At 46.3% G+C, this 12369-nt stretch overlaps 1 pseudogene; it reads left to right on the forward strand.

Annotated features, from left to right (window-relative positions):
- LOC117723702 (WW domain-containing adapter protein with coiled-coil-like) overlaps window positions 1-2127 on the forward strand; it is a 48064-nt pseudogene extending 45937 nt beyond the window's left edge.
- The last annotated feature ends 10242 nt before the right edge of the window (window positions 2128-12369 follow it).

The raw sequence follows: 12369 nt of genomic DNA on the forward strand, positions 1-12369 counted from the left end.
CATCCAGTCAGGACACAGAGCAGTGGATGCTGATGTTCAAGTTATCTCCTGTTTTCTTTTCTTTCGTCTTGAGAAGGAACAGAAAATTTTAGTAAAAAATTTAGTACAGGCTGGCCTCAAACTTGTACTATCCCTGCCTCAGCCTCCCAAGTGCTGGGGTGCCAGCAAGCCCAGCATAGATTTAATTCTTTTAGGGGATTTGTTTAAAGGACCTGTGTATGGTATATGTATCCTGGGTGTTTGAAAATAACTTGTATTCTGAGCCCTTATGTAATGATGCTGAGAATGTAAATAGTATAACCACTATATGACTTAGAGCAGTTTCTTAATCTAGAAAGAGAACTACACTCGAGACATTCTACTCCTGGGTATGTACTGAAGGAATCTCAGTCATATCTAAGTATGTCACAGGGACACCTGAATGTCCATGTTTATTGCAACACTATTCATGATAGTCAAGGTGTCAAGCTGTACAGCCAGCTGAGATTACAAACAACAAACAGTGAGGTAAATGTATGGATATACAACGGAATTTTATTCACTTGTAAATAAGAGAAATGATGTTGTCTGCAAGAAAATGGCTGGAACTGGGGATCACTGTGTGACGTGAAATAAGCCAGAAAGCAGATGGCCATGTTTGTTCACGCATGAAATATGGATCTCTATTTCCATTTTATCTGCTTGTGTGTTTTTATGTACATATGCATATGTCTGTCTATTTATCATCCAGACAAATGTACAGAAGGGAGCTGTTTCCTGGGATGGAGGGGAATAAAAAGAGGGAGAGGGGAGATGAGAAGAGGTATGGCAAGATGGACTTGAGCAAAACACAGTAATAGACATTAATGAAAATGTCTTAATGAAAAACCCATTGCTTTGCATATATAAATTTAATAACAATGATTATAAATGCCAGATGTGTTTTCTGCTTAGTTAGGGTTTTATTGTTGTGAGAAGACACCATGACCAAGGCAAGTCTTATAAATGACAATATTTAATTGAGGCTGGCTTACAGGTTCAGAGGTTTAGTCCATTAACATTAGGGTAGTAACATGGCAGCATCCAGGCAGGCATGGGGCAGGAGGAGTTGAGAGTTCTACATCTTCATCTGAAGGCTGCTAGCAGAATATGGACTTCCAGGCAACTAGGATGAGGGTCTTCAAGACCACACCCACAGTGACACACTTACTCCAACAAGGCCACACCTACTTTAACAGGGCCGTACCTCCTAATAGTGCCACTCCCTGGACCAAGCATATACAAATCATCACACTGCTGTTACTGAATGTTCTCCAATGTCTCTCGCACTCTAGACAGTAGAGTTGGCAGAATCCATATCCTTGGTCCATTCCTTGAAGTGTGAAGAGTGTGCTGTAGAAGTCTCCAGGCAGACTCTGGGTCTGTCTCTTTCTTCAGTTCTAACAGTTCTGTTTCCACATCATGAAGTTATGCTCTGTGAAGCAGACACATGCAGAGTTGGTTTGCTGTCTCTTCTACCGAGTCACAATGCTTGTCTCCTTTCTGACAATTTGCATAGAAAAGTTTCAGTAGTTCGTTTGGCTTCCTCTGGTGACATCCTGGCAAGGCTAGTGTAAGTTCCACACGGATCACCCAGACTCCTGGGTAATGTAGAGGGGAGTGTTACCAACAGTCAGGGACGCGTTCCAGATTCCCCTAGAGATGTAGCTCTACTGGGTTGGGATCTCACCTTGATGAAACTTCAGACCATTAGCTGCGGCAAACTCATTGGGTTGGTCTTGCTTTGCTATGCAGGTATGGACCCTCACAGAAAGCAATATCCTCAGAGAGTGCTGCACATGGTTGGCAGACTTTCCACTCAACCAGTTTCTCAACCAGTATGGCTTCCAGGTCCAGAAAGCCTATTTGGAAGGGCTACAGCACATAGCTCTTCAGCCTGTGCCGTGTCCACAGCAGCTGACGTACCCTGCACAGCTGGGCACCGAGATCATAGCTGTGGAGGAACATGAGCAGTGTCGACTGCACAAGCCAGAATGGCTGTGGTGCATCCCAGCCCAGGGCATGCGGCTCTGGGGTCGGGAAACCGCACACTGGCTTGCTGTACATCGCAGAGGCTACAGCTGCCCCCAGAACTGGCTGAGTCACTGATTTTGTTTTCATTTCTCACCATTATATTTAAATCGATTCACTTAGTATGTTGACTAATGCTGATTATAATAAATGAGCTTACTCCATGAATAATGGAATTTCTCTGACACACACATATACACCCCAGAAGCTGGGTTTGAACTTGACCCGGACATAAACATTCCTCGGTTCTGTGTTCTCCATCTTGGTGTTAGTTTTTGGCAGCAGTATCATCTCTGTCTCTGATGACCCTCAGTCATGCTCTGAGAAGTACCTTTTGGGTAATTTAAGATGAGTCTCAGTTAGATAGCGCTTTATAGTTTCTTTATAACCTGACATGTAGAAATAAGGACACAGCAGAATGAATAATGCTGTAGCCTCATGAGGCTGCAAGTTTCCAGTTAATTATGAATACTTGCTGTGAAGTGTCTCATGTCTTTGCAAAGAAAAAAAAAAAGGTCAACACAGCATAGGCTATAGAGTGACTTTCACATTTTTCTTTATATAGCAAATTTAAAAATTCTTGAACATTCTGCTTTTGTAAGAAACATAAGAAACAGTCTTATGAGTATTATGGTATGTTTCTTTTCACACTTATTTTACACAGGAATGTTTTACACTGTCATCAGCATTGATGGACTTTCAGTGACAAGAACCATCTATTGAGTAGAGAACTGTCACCTTCCCTGGATGGGCTTAGAGTTTCTTTATCCTTATTAAATACGATCACCCTGAAGTACTGGAGTATTCTCCCTCATTTTCCTTGTTGCTTATATCATCAGCTTTTCAGTTTTTAAGGCTCAGTGGTTAGGTCAGTGCAACTGCAGTGTGGGTGTGTACTTGCTCGTGTATCTATGTCTTCAGTGGGATTTACTTTCAGAATGGGTTTATCCTCACAGGAACACAGCGAACAGGGCACAGACACCATTCGTGAGCTCCGTATCCTCTCCGTGTACTTCCCACCAGCGCCATTACCTGACACAAACACTTTGGAGCAGTGACAATGCCACGTTGTCCGGCTAAATCCACAATGGACACTGCACCATTTTGGTTGCACGTTATCACGGATTTGTACAAATGTACAAAGACTCTCCATTACTGTCAGACGCACTTCTGAGTCCACTCCGAAGCTCCTCTGTCCCAATTCACCCCTCGACCCACTTCCCTCATGCTTGGCCCCACAGATGTCTTTAAGATACCACAGTATTAGAACCATAGTGTTCATGATTGATTTTTTTCCCCCATTGGTAATATGCATTAGACTGTCTTTTTAATTTTTCTATCCTTTATTTCTTTCTGTTGTCTTATTGCTCTGTCTAAGATTTTAAAGACCATATTGAGTAAGAGTGGCAAGAATATTCTTGTGCCCTAGTTTTTAGGAAATGTCTTCACCTTGTATCTGTGCACAATGTATAGTGAAATTCTCCATTGTTTTTTTAAAAAATATTTACAGGGTGTCTTAGTCAGGATTTCTATTCCTACATAAAACATCATGACCAAGAAGCAAGATGGGGGAGGAAAGGGTTTATTCAGCTTACACTTCCACATTGCTGTTCATCACAAAAGGAAGTCAGGACTGGAACTCACACAGGGCAGGAACTTGGAGGCAGGAGCTGATGCAGAGGCCATGGAGGGATGTTACTTACTGACTTGCTTCCCCTGTCTTGCTCAGTTTGCTTTCTTATAGAACCCAAAGCTACCAGCCCAGGGATGGCATCACCCACAATGAGCCCTCCCACCCTTGATCACCAATTGAGAAAATGCCTTACAGCTGAATCTCATGGAGGCATTTCCTCAAGGGAGGCTCTTTTCTCTGTGATAACTCCAGCTGTGTCAAGTGGACACACAAAACCAGCCAGTACACAAGGTAGTTGTTAGGACTGGGGAGAAGGCTCACTGAGAAAGACCTCTTGTTCTTCAAGTGTGAGGATCTGAGTTCAAATTCCCAGCATCCATAGAGAATGCTAAGCACCGCTGTACATGCATCAGGAGACTAGGCATTGGGAAATTGAGACGGGTGGCTGAGAACTCGATGACTAGCTAGCCTGTGCTCCCCACTAGCTAGCCTGTGCTCCCCACTGTCCTGTGCTCCCCACTAGCTAGCCTGTGCTCCCCACTGTCCTGTGCTCCCCACTAGCTAGCCTGTGCTCCCCACTAGCTATCCTGTGCTCCCCACTAGCTATCCTGTGCTCCCACAAAACATCAAAAACATCAGCATCTTGCTCTTCTATCTTCAGAGTCAGTCAGCAGCCAGTGGAGAACCAGACCTGCACACACCCCCCTCCCCGCCCCTTGGAGTGACTATTCCTTTTCTGGTTCAGAAAGACTTTCTCCATCATTTGTGCTTCCAGTCTTCCAATAACTTGTTTTCAGTCATTCTTTCATACTTGGAGGTTAGGGGCACTTGAAGTCTGGACTCAGCACAGCACCTGTGCCAGAAGTCCACGTGTTCTTTACAGATCTCAAGGGCAAACTCAAACGCTATTTGAACATCCATGCATTTACAAGGGAGATGAATCAAAATGAATGAGAAAACGCAGAAGCCCGGTGTCATATTAAATCCCTGTTTTTAGAAGGTATTTTGAAGACAGAGAGTTTTCACAGTTCCTAGCAGGAAGAAGGAAGTCTGGAGGGATTAATATGGGAGAAGTATTCTTGGAAATCCATGGGTCTGGATTGCTTGCCAAGACCTCACATAGATTCAGGGAAACCTATACTGATTCATGTGTGTATTAAGAGGGAACTGCAACGGCTGTGGAGAGGTGGCAGGATTAATAGCTGACCATCTAACACGGCTTTATTAATCCATTTGTCCCAACCAGATTCACCGGTGTCGGTACCCAGAAGGGATGAAGATAAAGTAGCTACAAAGACATTTAAAGGACTTCTGAGACTCCTCCGTCTCTTCCTCTGAGAGAATTTATGTGAGGCCGTGCCTCTATAGAGTGTTCACTCATGAAACAGATACAGATGTGTCCAATGTATGCTGACTTAGGAGGCTCTAGGAAGCAGGAGGGAGGCTCAGCCATCTTTCTAGGCCATGGGCTTTTGCTCAGGCATCTTGTGTGTGGATGCCCGTCTGTTTCTCGGTTCAACCCCATGAACACACCTCAGGTTTGCTTTTCTATTCTTCCCTTCCCTCGCTTTCTTCTTCCTTCTCCTGTATCTCTTCATTTCCCTTTCCTTCCACCCATTTCGCTTCCCTTTCTGTTTCCACCTCTTGTTGCTTTTCCTCCCCAACCTTCCTCCCTTCCCCTTGTCTTTTCTCTCACTCTTTTCATGTTCTTTTATCTTCCATTTGTTTTCCTTTCCCTTCCACTCCTACCCTTTCCTATCCTCATTTCCATTCCTTTCTGTGATGTGGGATTCCTTCCTCTTGATGGCTGCTTCTCTGATGAATAATCTAAAGAATGTCCACTTGTCTACATTCAGGCTTCCTGAGTCTAAGGGACCAGAGGAAACATCTCAGCCTCTCCCATCCCATGTCTTAGTCATTAGGCGGCAAGACACTCTGAAGAAGATAAGCCTGGCACACAGAGATGAGGATGCAGAGGTGGGTGGAGGGATGCCTAGCACTCGTCGTCCAAAAAAGCTTTCATAATCAGCTCCTGGAGATCCAAGGCTTGACCTAAAATCCTCTTTAACACTCTATTCCACTGTTAGCTCCAGTTGCGGAAGTAGTCAGTGGATGGGGAGAGAGAGCGGGGTTGAAGTAGTGAGATGGTCTGCAAGGTTCTACAGTAGTCACAGGTGTGTCTGCAAGGGTCTACAGTAGTCACAGGTGTGTCTGCAAGGGTCTACAGTAGTCACAGGTGTGTCTGCAAGTGTCTACACTAGTCACAGGTGTGTCTGCAAGGGTCTGCAGTAGTCACAGGTGTGTCTGCAAGGGTCTACAGTAGTCACAGGTGTGTCTGCAAAGGTCTACAGTAGTCACAGGTGTGTCTGCAAGGGTCTACAGTAGTCACAGGTGTGTCTGCAAGGGTCTACAGTAGTCACAGGTGTGTCTGCAAGGGTCTACAGTGGTCACAGGTGTGTCTGCAAGGGTCTACAGTGGTCACAGGTGTGTCTGCAAGGGTCTACACTGGTCACAGGTGTGTCTGCAAGGGTCTGCAGTAGTCACAGGTGTGTCTGCAAGGGTCTGCAGTAGTCACAGGTGTGTCTGCAAGGGTCTACACTAGTCACAGGTGTGTCTGCAAGGGTCTGCAGTAATCAGAGCTGTGTCTGCAAGGGTCTACAGTACTCACAGGTGTGTCTGCAAGGGTCTACAGTAATCAGAGCTGTGTCTGCAAGGGTCTACAGTAGTCACAGGTGTGTCTGCAAGGGTCTACACTAGTCACAGGTGTGTCTGCAAGGGTCTGCAATAGTCACAGGTGTGTCTGCAAGGGTCTACACTAGTCACAGGTGTGTCTGCAAGGGTCTGCAGTAGTCACAGGTGTGTCTGCAAGGGTCTACAGTAGTCACAGGTGTGTCTGCAAGGGTCTACAGTAGTCACAGGTGTGTCTGCAAGGGTCTACACTAGTCACAGGTGTGTCTGCAAGGGTCTACACTAGTCACAGGTGTGTCTGCAAGGGTCTACACTAGTCACAGGTGTGTCTGCAAGGGTCTGCAGTAATCAGAGCTGTGTCTGCAAGGGTCTACAGTAGTCACAGGTGTGTCTGCAAGGGTCTGCAGTAGTCACAGGTGTGTCTGCAAGGGTCTACAGTAGTCACAGGTGTGTCTGCAAGGGTCTACAGTAGTCACAGGTGTGTCTGCAAGGGTCTACAGTGGTCACAGGTGTGTCTGCAAGGGTCTACAGTAGTCACAGGTGTGTCTGCAAGGGTCTGCAGTAATCAGAGCTGTGTCTGCAAGGGTCTGCAGTAATCAGAGCTGTGTCTGCAAGGGTCTACACTAGTCACAGGTGTGTCTGCAAGGGTCTGCAGTAATCAGAGCTGTGTCTGCAAGGGTCTACAGTAGTCACAGGTGTGTCTGCAAGGGTCTACAGTAGTCACAGGTGTGTCTGCAAGGGTCTACAGTGGTCACAGGTGTGTCTGCAAGGGTCTACAGTAGTCACAGGTGTGTCTGCAAGGGTCTACAGTAGTCACAGGTGTGTCTGCAAGGGTCTACAGTAGTCACAGGTGTGTCTGCAAGGGTCTGCCAGCAATCACAGGTGTGTCTGCAAGGGTCTACAGTAGTCACAGATGTGTCTGCAAGGGTCTGCAGTAGTCACAGGTGTGTCTGCAAGGGTCTACACTAGTCACAGGTGTGTCTGCAAGGGTCTGCAGTAATCAGAGCTGTGTCTGCAAGGGTCTGCAGTAGTCACAGGTGTGTCTGCAAGGGTCTACAGTAGTCACAGGTGTGTCTGCAAGGGTCTACAGTAGTCACAGGTGTGTCTGCAAGGGTCTACAGTGGTCACAGGTGTGTCTGCAAGGGTCTACAGTAGTCACAGGTGTGTCTGCAAGGGTCTGCAGTAATCAGAGCTGTGTCTGCAAGGGTCTACACTAGTCACAGGTGTGTCTGCAAGGGTCTGCAGTAATCAGAGCTGTGTCTGCAAGGGTCTACAGTAGTCACAGGTGTGTCTGCAAGGGTCTGCAGTAATCAGAGCTGTGTCTGCAAGGGTCTACACTAGTCACAGGTGTGTCTGCAAGGGTCTGCAGTAATCAGAGCTGTGTCTGCAAGGGTCTACAGTAGTCACAGGTGTGTCTGCAAGGGTCTACAGTAGTCACAGGTGTGTCTGCAAGGGTCTACAGTGGTCACAGGTGTGTCTGCAAGGGTCTACAGTAGTCACAGGTGTGTCTGCAAGGGTCTACAGTAGTCACAGGTGTGTCTGCAAGGGTCTACAGTAGTCACAGGTGTGTCTGCAAGGGTCTGCCAGCAATCACAGGTGTGTCTGCAAGGGTCTACAGTAGTCACAGATGTGTCTGCAAGGGTCTGCAGTAGTCACAGGTGTGTCTGCAAGGGTCTACAGTAGTCACAGGTGTGTCTGCAAGGGTCTGCAGTAGTCACAGGTGTGTCTGCAAGGGTCTGCAATAGTCACAGGTGTGTCTGCAAGGGTCTACAGTGGTCACAGGTGTGTCTGCAAGGGTCTGCAGTAGTCACAGGTGTGTCTGCAAGGGTCTACAGTGGTCACAGGTGTGTCTGCAAGGGTCTACAGTAGTCACAGGTGTGTCTGCAAGGGTCTACAGTAGTCACAGGTGTGTCTGCAAGGGTCTACAGTAGTCACAGGTGTGTCTGCAAGGGTCTACAGTAGTCACAGGTGTGTCTGCAAGGGTCTACAGTAGTCACAGGTGTGTCTGCAAGGGTCTACAGTAGTCACAGGTGTGTCTGCAAGGGTCTGCAGTAGTCACAGGTGTGTCTGCAAGGGTCTACACTAGTCACAGGAGTGTCTGCAAGGGTCTGCCAGTAGTCACAGCTGTGTCTGCAAGGGTATCCACTAGTCACTGGTGTGTCTGCAAGGGTCTACAGTAAGCACAGGTGTGACTGCAAGGGTCTGCCAATAGTCACAGGTATGTCTGCAAGGGTCTGCTAGTAGTCACAGGTGTGTCTGCACAGGTGTGTCTTCAGGGGTCTCCAGTAGTCACAGGTGTGTGAGAAGCTATTAACATCATTGATGAGCAGCCTGTAGATGTGAAGCCAGGGTGCTGACACTCAGAACCTTTGAGCCTCTGTACTCCATGGGATTCTCAAAGCCAGCCTGTTGACATGTACATGTTTCTTTGTCAGCCCAGTGGTGTAGGACTGGTAGCTCACAGCGCTGTGTACAGATGGGGACATGAAAATTTGCAGTGTGAAGATAGCCTGGCCATGGTGTTAGACTACACATGAGTGACAGTTGCACAGATGGCCTCAGGTCATAGGGAAAGGGGATCTTCATTCTCAATGATTCTTTATTCTGTGGGAAACAAGAGTTTTGGGCATCTTTCCTGTGAGATGCCTGTGAGGGTTGATTTGATTGTCAGCTTCTGGAGATCTATAGTCACCATGGAAACAAACCTCTGGGCATATCTGTGATGGAATTTCTATATTGAGCTAATCGAAACAGGAAGACCCACCTGAAATGCAGATGGCACAGTTTCCTGCTCAGGGGTCCTGGGCTGAGTAAATGGAGACTGACATTCATCTCTCTCTGACTGACACAGACTGACACATTCGCTGACTGACACAGCTCTGGCATATGTGTCCACTACCCAGACACAATCCCTGGCTGTATGCAGTGATGGCTCAGCTGTCTGTGCCATTACCCAGAGTTGTAGCCTTATAGGTTAGATGGATCACCTACCTTTCCTGTGAGGATGGACACATGAGGGGAGACTTCCTCACTTTTATTTTGGGATAACTCTCCATATTTATGGATACTCTGGGCTGCATGGTCGTGCGTACTGGGTTCATACAGCTGCTGGCCTCAGATAACCTCCTTCCCGATGCAATATAGCACATTTGTTTTCTCTGAATAAATGGGATCTAAAATTACCCAGCATCTGCAATGCTCGAGTTAACACCACACGGCCTCCTCTCCCTTGTCTTTCCCAGAATGAAATTAGTTTGCCGTTTGTGCCTTTTGAAATATCTATAGACATGCTTTTCCCTAGAGGGTCAGTCTCCTGCTTCGTAGCATTATATCCAAAAAGTATTTTATTTTTTTGATAGGTGTGACTGAACTCAATCCAGCTTAGCTGGGTACTGTGGAGCGCTTGCCTTTGAGGCTGAAGCATAAACAGTACGTACAGTCCTGGGCTTTGCTAGGGCTTCCAGGACCCTGCTTTATCCCTCTTCCTGCACAAACCCTATCTATCACCTCTAGCCATGGCATAATGGGAAGTCACAGGGTAAAATGTGGGGTGCTCTTTACAGAGTCTCAGGATCAGAGCTTTGCTTATACACTTTTGTTGAATTTCTATGAAACAGGTGAAAGTTTCCCTACCCCTAAATCTAGTTAACTTTATGGTGCTTTCAAATATACATAAATAACTATTAAGCAATGGTTTAGAATATATGAAAAAAACCTGATATTTTTGTTAAAATACCTATCTGACATGGATACAGTGGTAACAGCTTCACTAAACCTGTGAGTGTCCCTTCCTGGGCATTTGACTGGCGGGTCAGATATATACACAAATATATGTGTATATATAATTTCAGCCAGCTTTTCTCTCCCTATAAATTTTTAATTTTTATTGGTTATTTTATTTATTTACACTTCAAATGTTATCCCCCTTCCCAGTTTCCCCTCCATAATCCCCTATCCCCTCCTCCCTCCCCCTGCCTCTATGAGGGTGCTCCCCTACCTGCCTACCCACTCCTGCCTCAGTGCCCTAGCGTTCCCCTACCCTGGATCATCGAGAATCAAAACGACCCTGAGATTCCATCTTGCACCAGTCAGAATGGCTACGATCAAAAACTCAGGTGACAGCAGATGCTGGCGAGGATGTGGAGAAAGAGGAACACTCCTCCATTGCTGGTGGGATTGCAAGCTGGTACAACCAGTCTGGAAATCAGTCTGGCGGTTCCTCAGAAAATTGGAAATCGTTCTACCTGATTACCCAGCTATGCCACTCCTGTGCATATACCCAAAATATGCTCCAACATATAATAAGGACACATGCTCCAGTATGTTCATAGAAACTTTATTTATAATAGTCAAATTTTTTTGATTAGTACTTACAGTACACACATATTAGTAGAGTTCAGATTGGGAGCTTGGCCTTCCCCTCGCCCCATTTTTCCTGTAATTTGCAGCCTGAGAGCTCCTCTGAGCTCTCTTCCAGGTCCTCACCAAACTGTGACAGGATATTGAGAAATAGTCCATGGAATGCGAGAATTTGTAATTCTAAAGCGGACTGTATCCTACAGCCTATGATGGACTCTAAGTCTCATCCTTTTGAGAAGTGAAACCAAATTTTCTCTCTCTGCCTACGTAAACTAGACTCATTTACTTTCTTGTCTGACAGAACACATTGTAATAATGTCTCAAGACATTGGTCACTACAGGCTGAGTGGCTTCGTTTTCCATTATCACACGATGTTCACTCTAGGGACCTTTTCTTTGAGACTCTCTCTTCCAGGCTCCGAGAAACCTCAGAAACTTTCATGGAGAGGCTCGTGTGGAAAGCATTGAGGCTTCTGGCTAGCGGTCACCTGCTGAGTACTTGTTACGTGGGTCACGTGGGACACCGCAGTCACCCTATGGGCACATGCTATCTAAGAGCTCACTTGAACTGTGTTGACTCTCTGTGAGGGCAACCTAGTAGAATATTTCTTCAGCTTGTCGACTCAGCATAAGTACCCACAGACAGTGAGTGGCTAGGATCCTCAGGTTAAGTTCTGACTTTGGACTTGAGCTCTACCCACCTAACTCTGTAACTCGTCAGCTGCAGGGAGAAGAAAGGTTGGCCAAGGTTAAACAGGTCTCAGAGTTGCTGTATAGCGCTCCATTCTTGGGAGATCACATCATGGTGCAAGAAATAAAACAGGTTCCAGATAAGAGGTGGAATAGGAGTGGGGCTGGGAGCAGTCAGAGAGTTTTGGAAGTTACAGTGGACCCCGAGGGCAGAACTTCATGTTGGCTCTTAGAGGGTTCCTGTGAGCCCCAGCTCTGACTCTTAGCAACTGCTGACCGGAAGGAGTTCAGAAACAGGAAATGGCACTTGGTGCTTCTGAAGGACGAGAGCCTATCAAGTCCTTGTGTTCAGAGTCTACTGTGTTTGATTAGAGAAGACAGCTGAGGGTAGGACTGAGGCTCAGAAAAACATAGTGATGTCTGGTTTGTGTTAGTTATGAAAACCCCCAGGGTTCTGGGCTCTGTCCGTTCCATGGTCCTTTTCTTCCAGCCGATAGATTGTAGAAAGATGTAGGAGACAGGTATGCACCTCACCTTGGGCAGAAAGAAGGACACACTCTTTCTCCCACTTTGAATTGGTAAAGACCACTGACTGACAATCTATCTTCACAAGACATTTATACATAGGTTAGGAACTTTATTTAAATAGTTCTTCCTTCCTTCCTTCCTTCCTTCCTTCCTTCCTTCCTTCCTTTTTTGTTTTGTTTTGTTTTGACAGGGTTTCTCTGTGTAACATCCCTGACTTTCTTGGACTCAATTTGTAGACCAGGCTGGCCCTGACTTCCTCTGCCACCCTAGTCCTACGATTAAAGGCATACGTAACCACACCTGGCTAGAGACTCATTTCTTGGCCTTCTTCCTGCCTGTTGTTTATGATTGGCCACCACAAACGAAGCAGATTGTTCTACATACACACACATATAAGAAACACTAAATAGACTCAGGAGAAT

This window comes from Arvicanthis niloticus, chromosome 19 (assembly GCF_011762505.2).
Source record: "Arvicanthis niloticus isolate mArvNil1 chromosome 19, mArvNil1.pat.X, whole genome shotgun sequence".
In the NCBI taxonomy this organism is placed as follows: Eukaryota; Metazoa; Chordata; class Mammalia; order Rodentia; family Muridae; genus Arvicanthis; species Arvicanthis niloticus.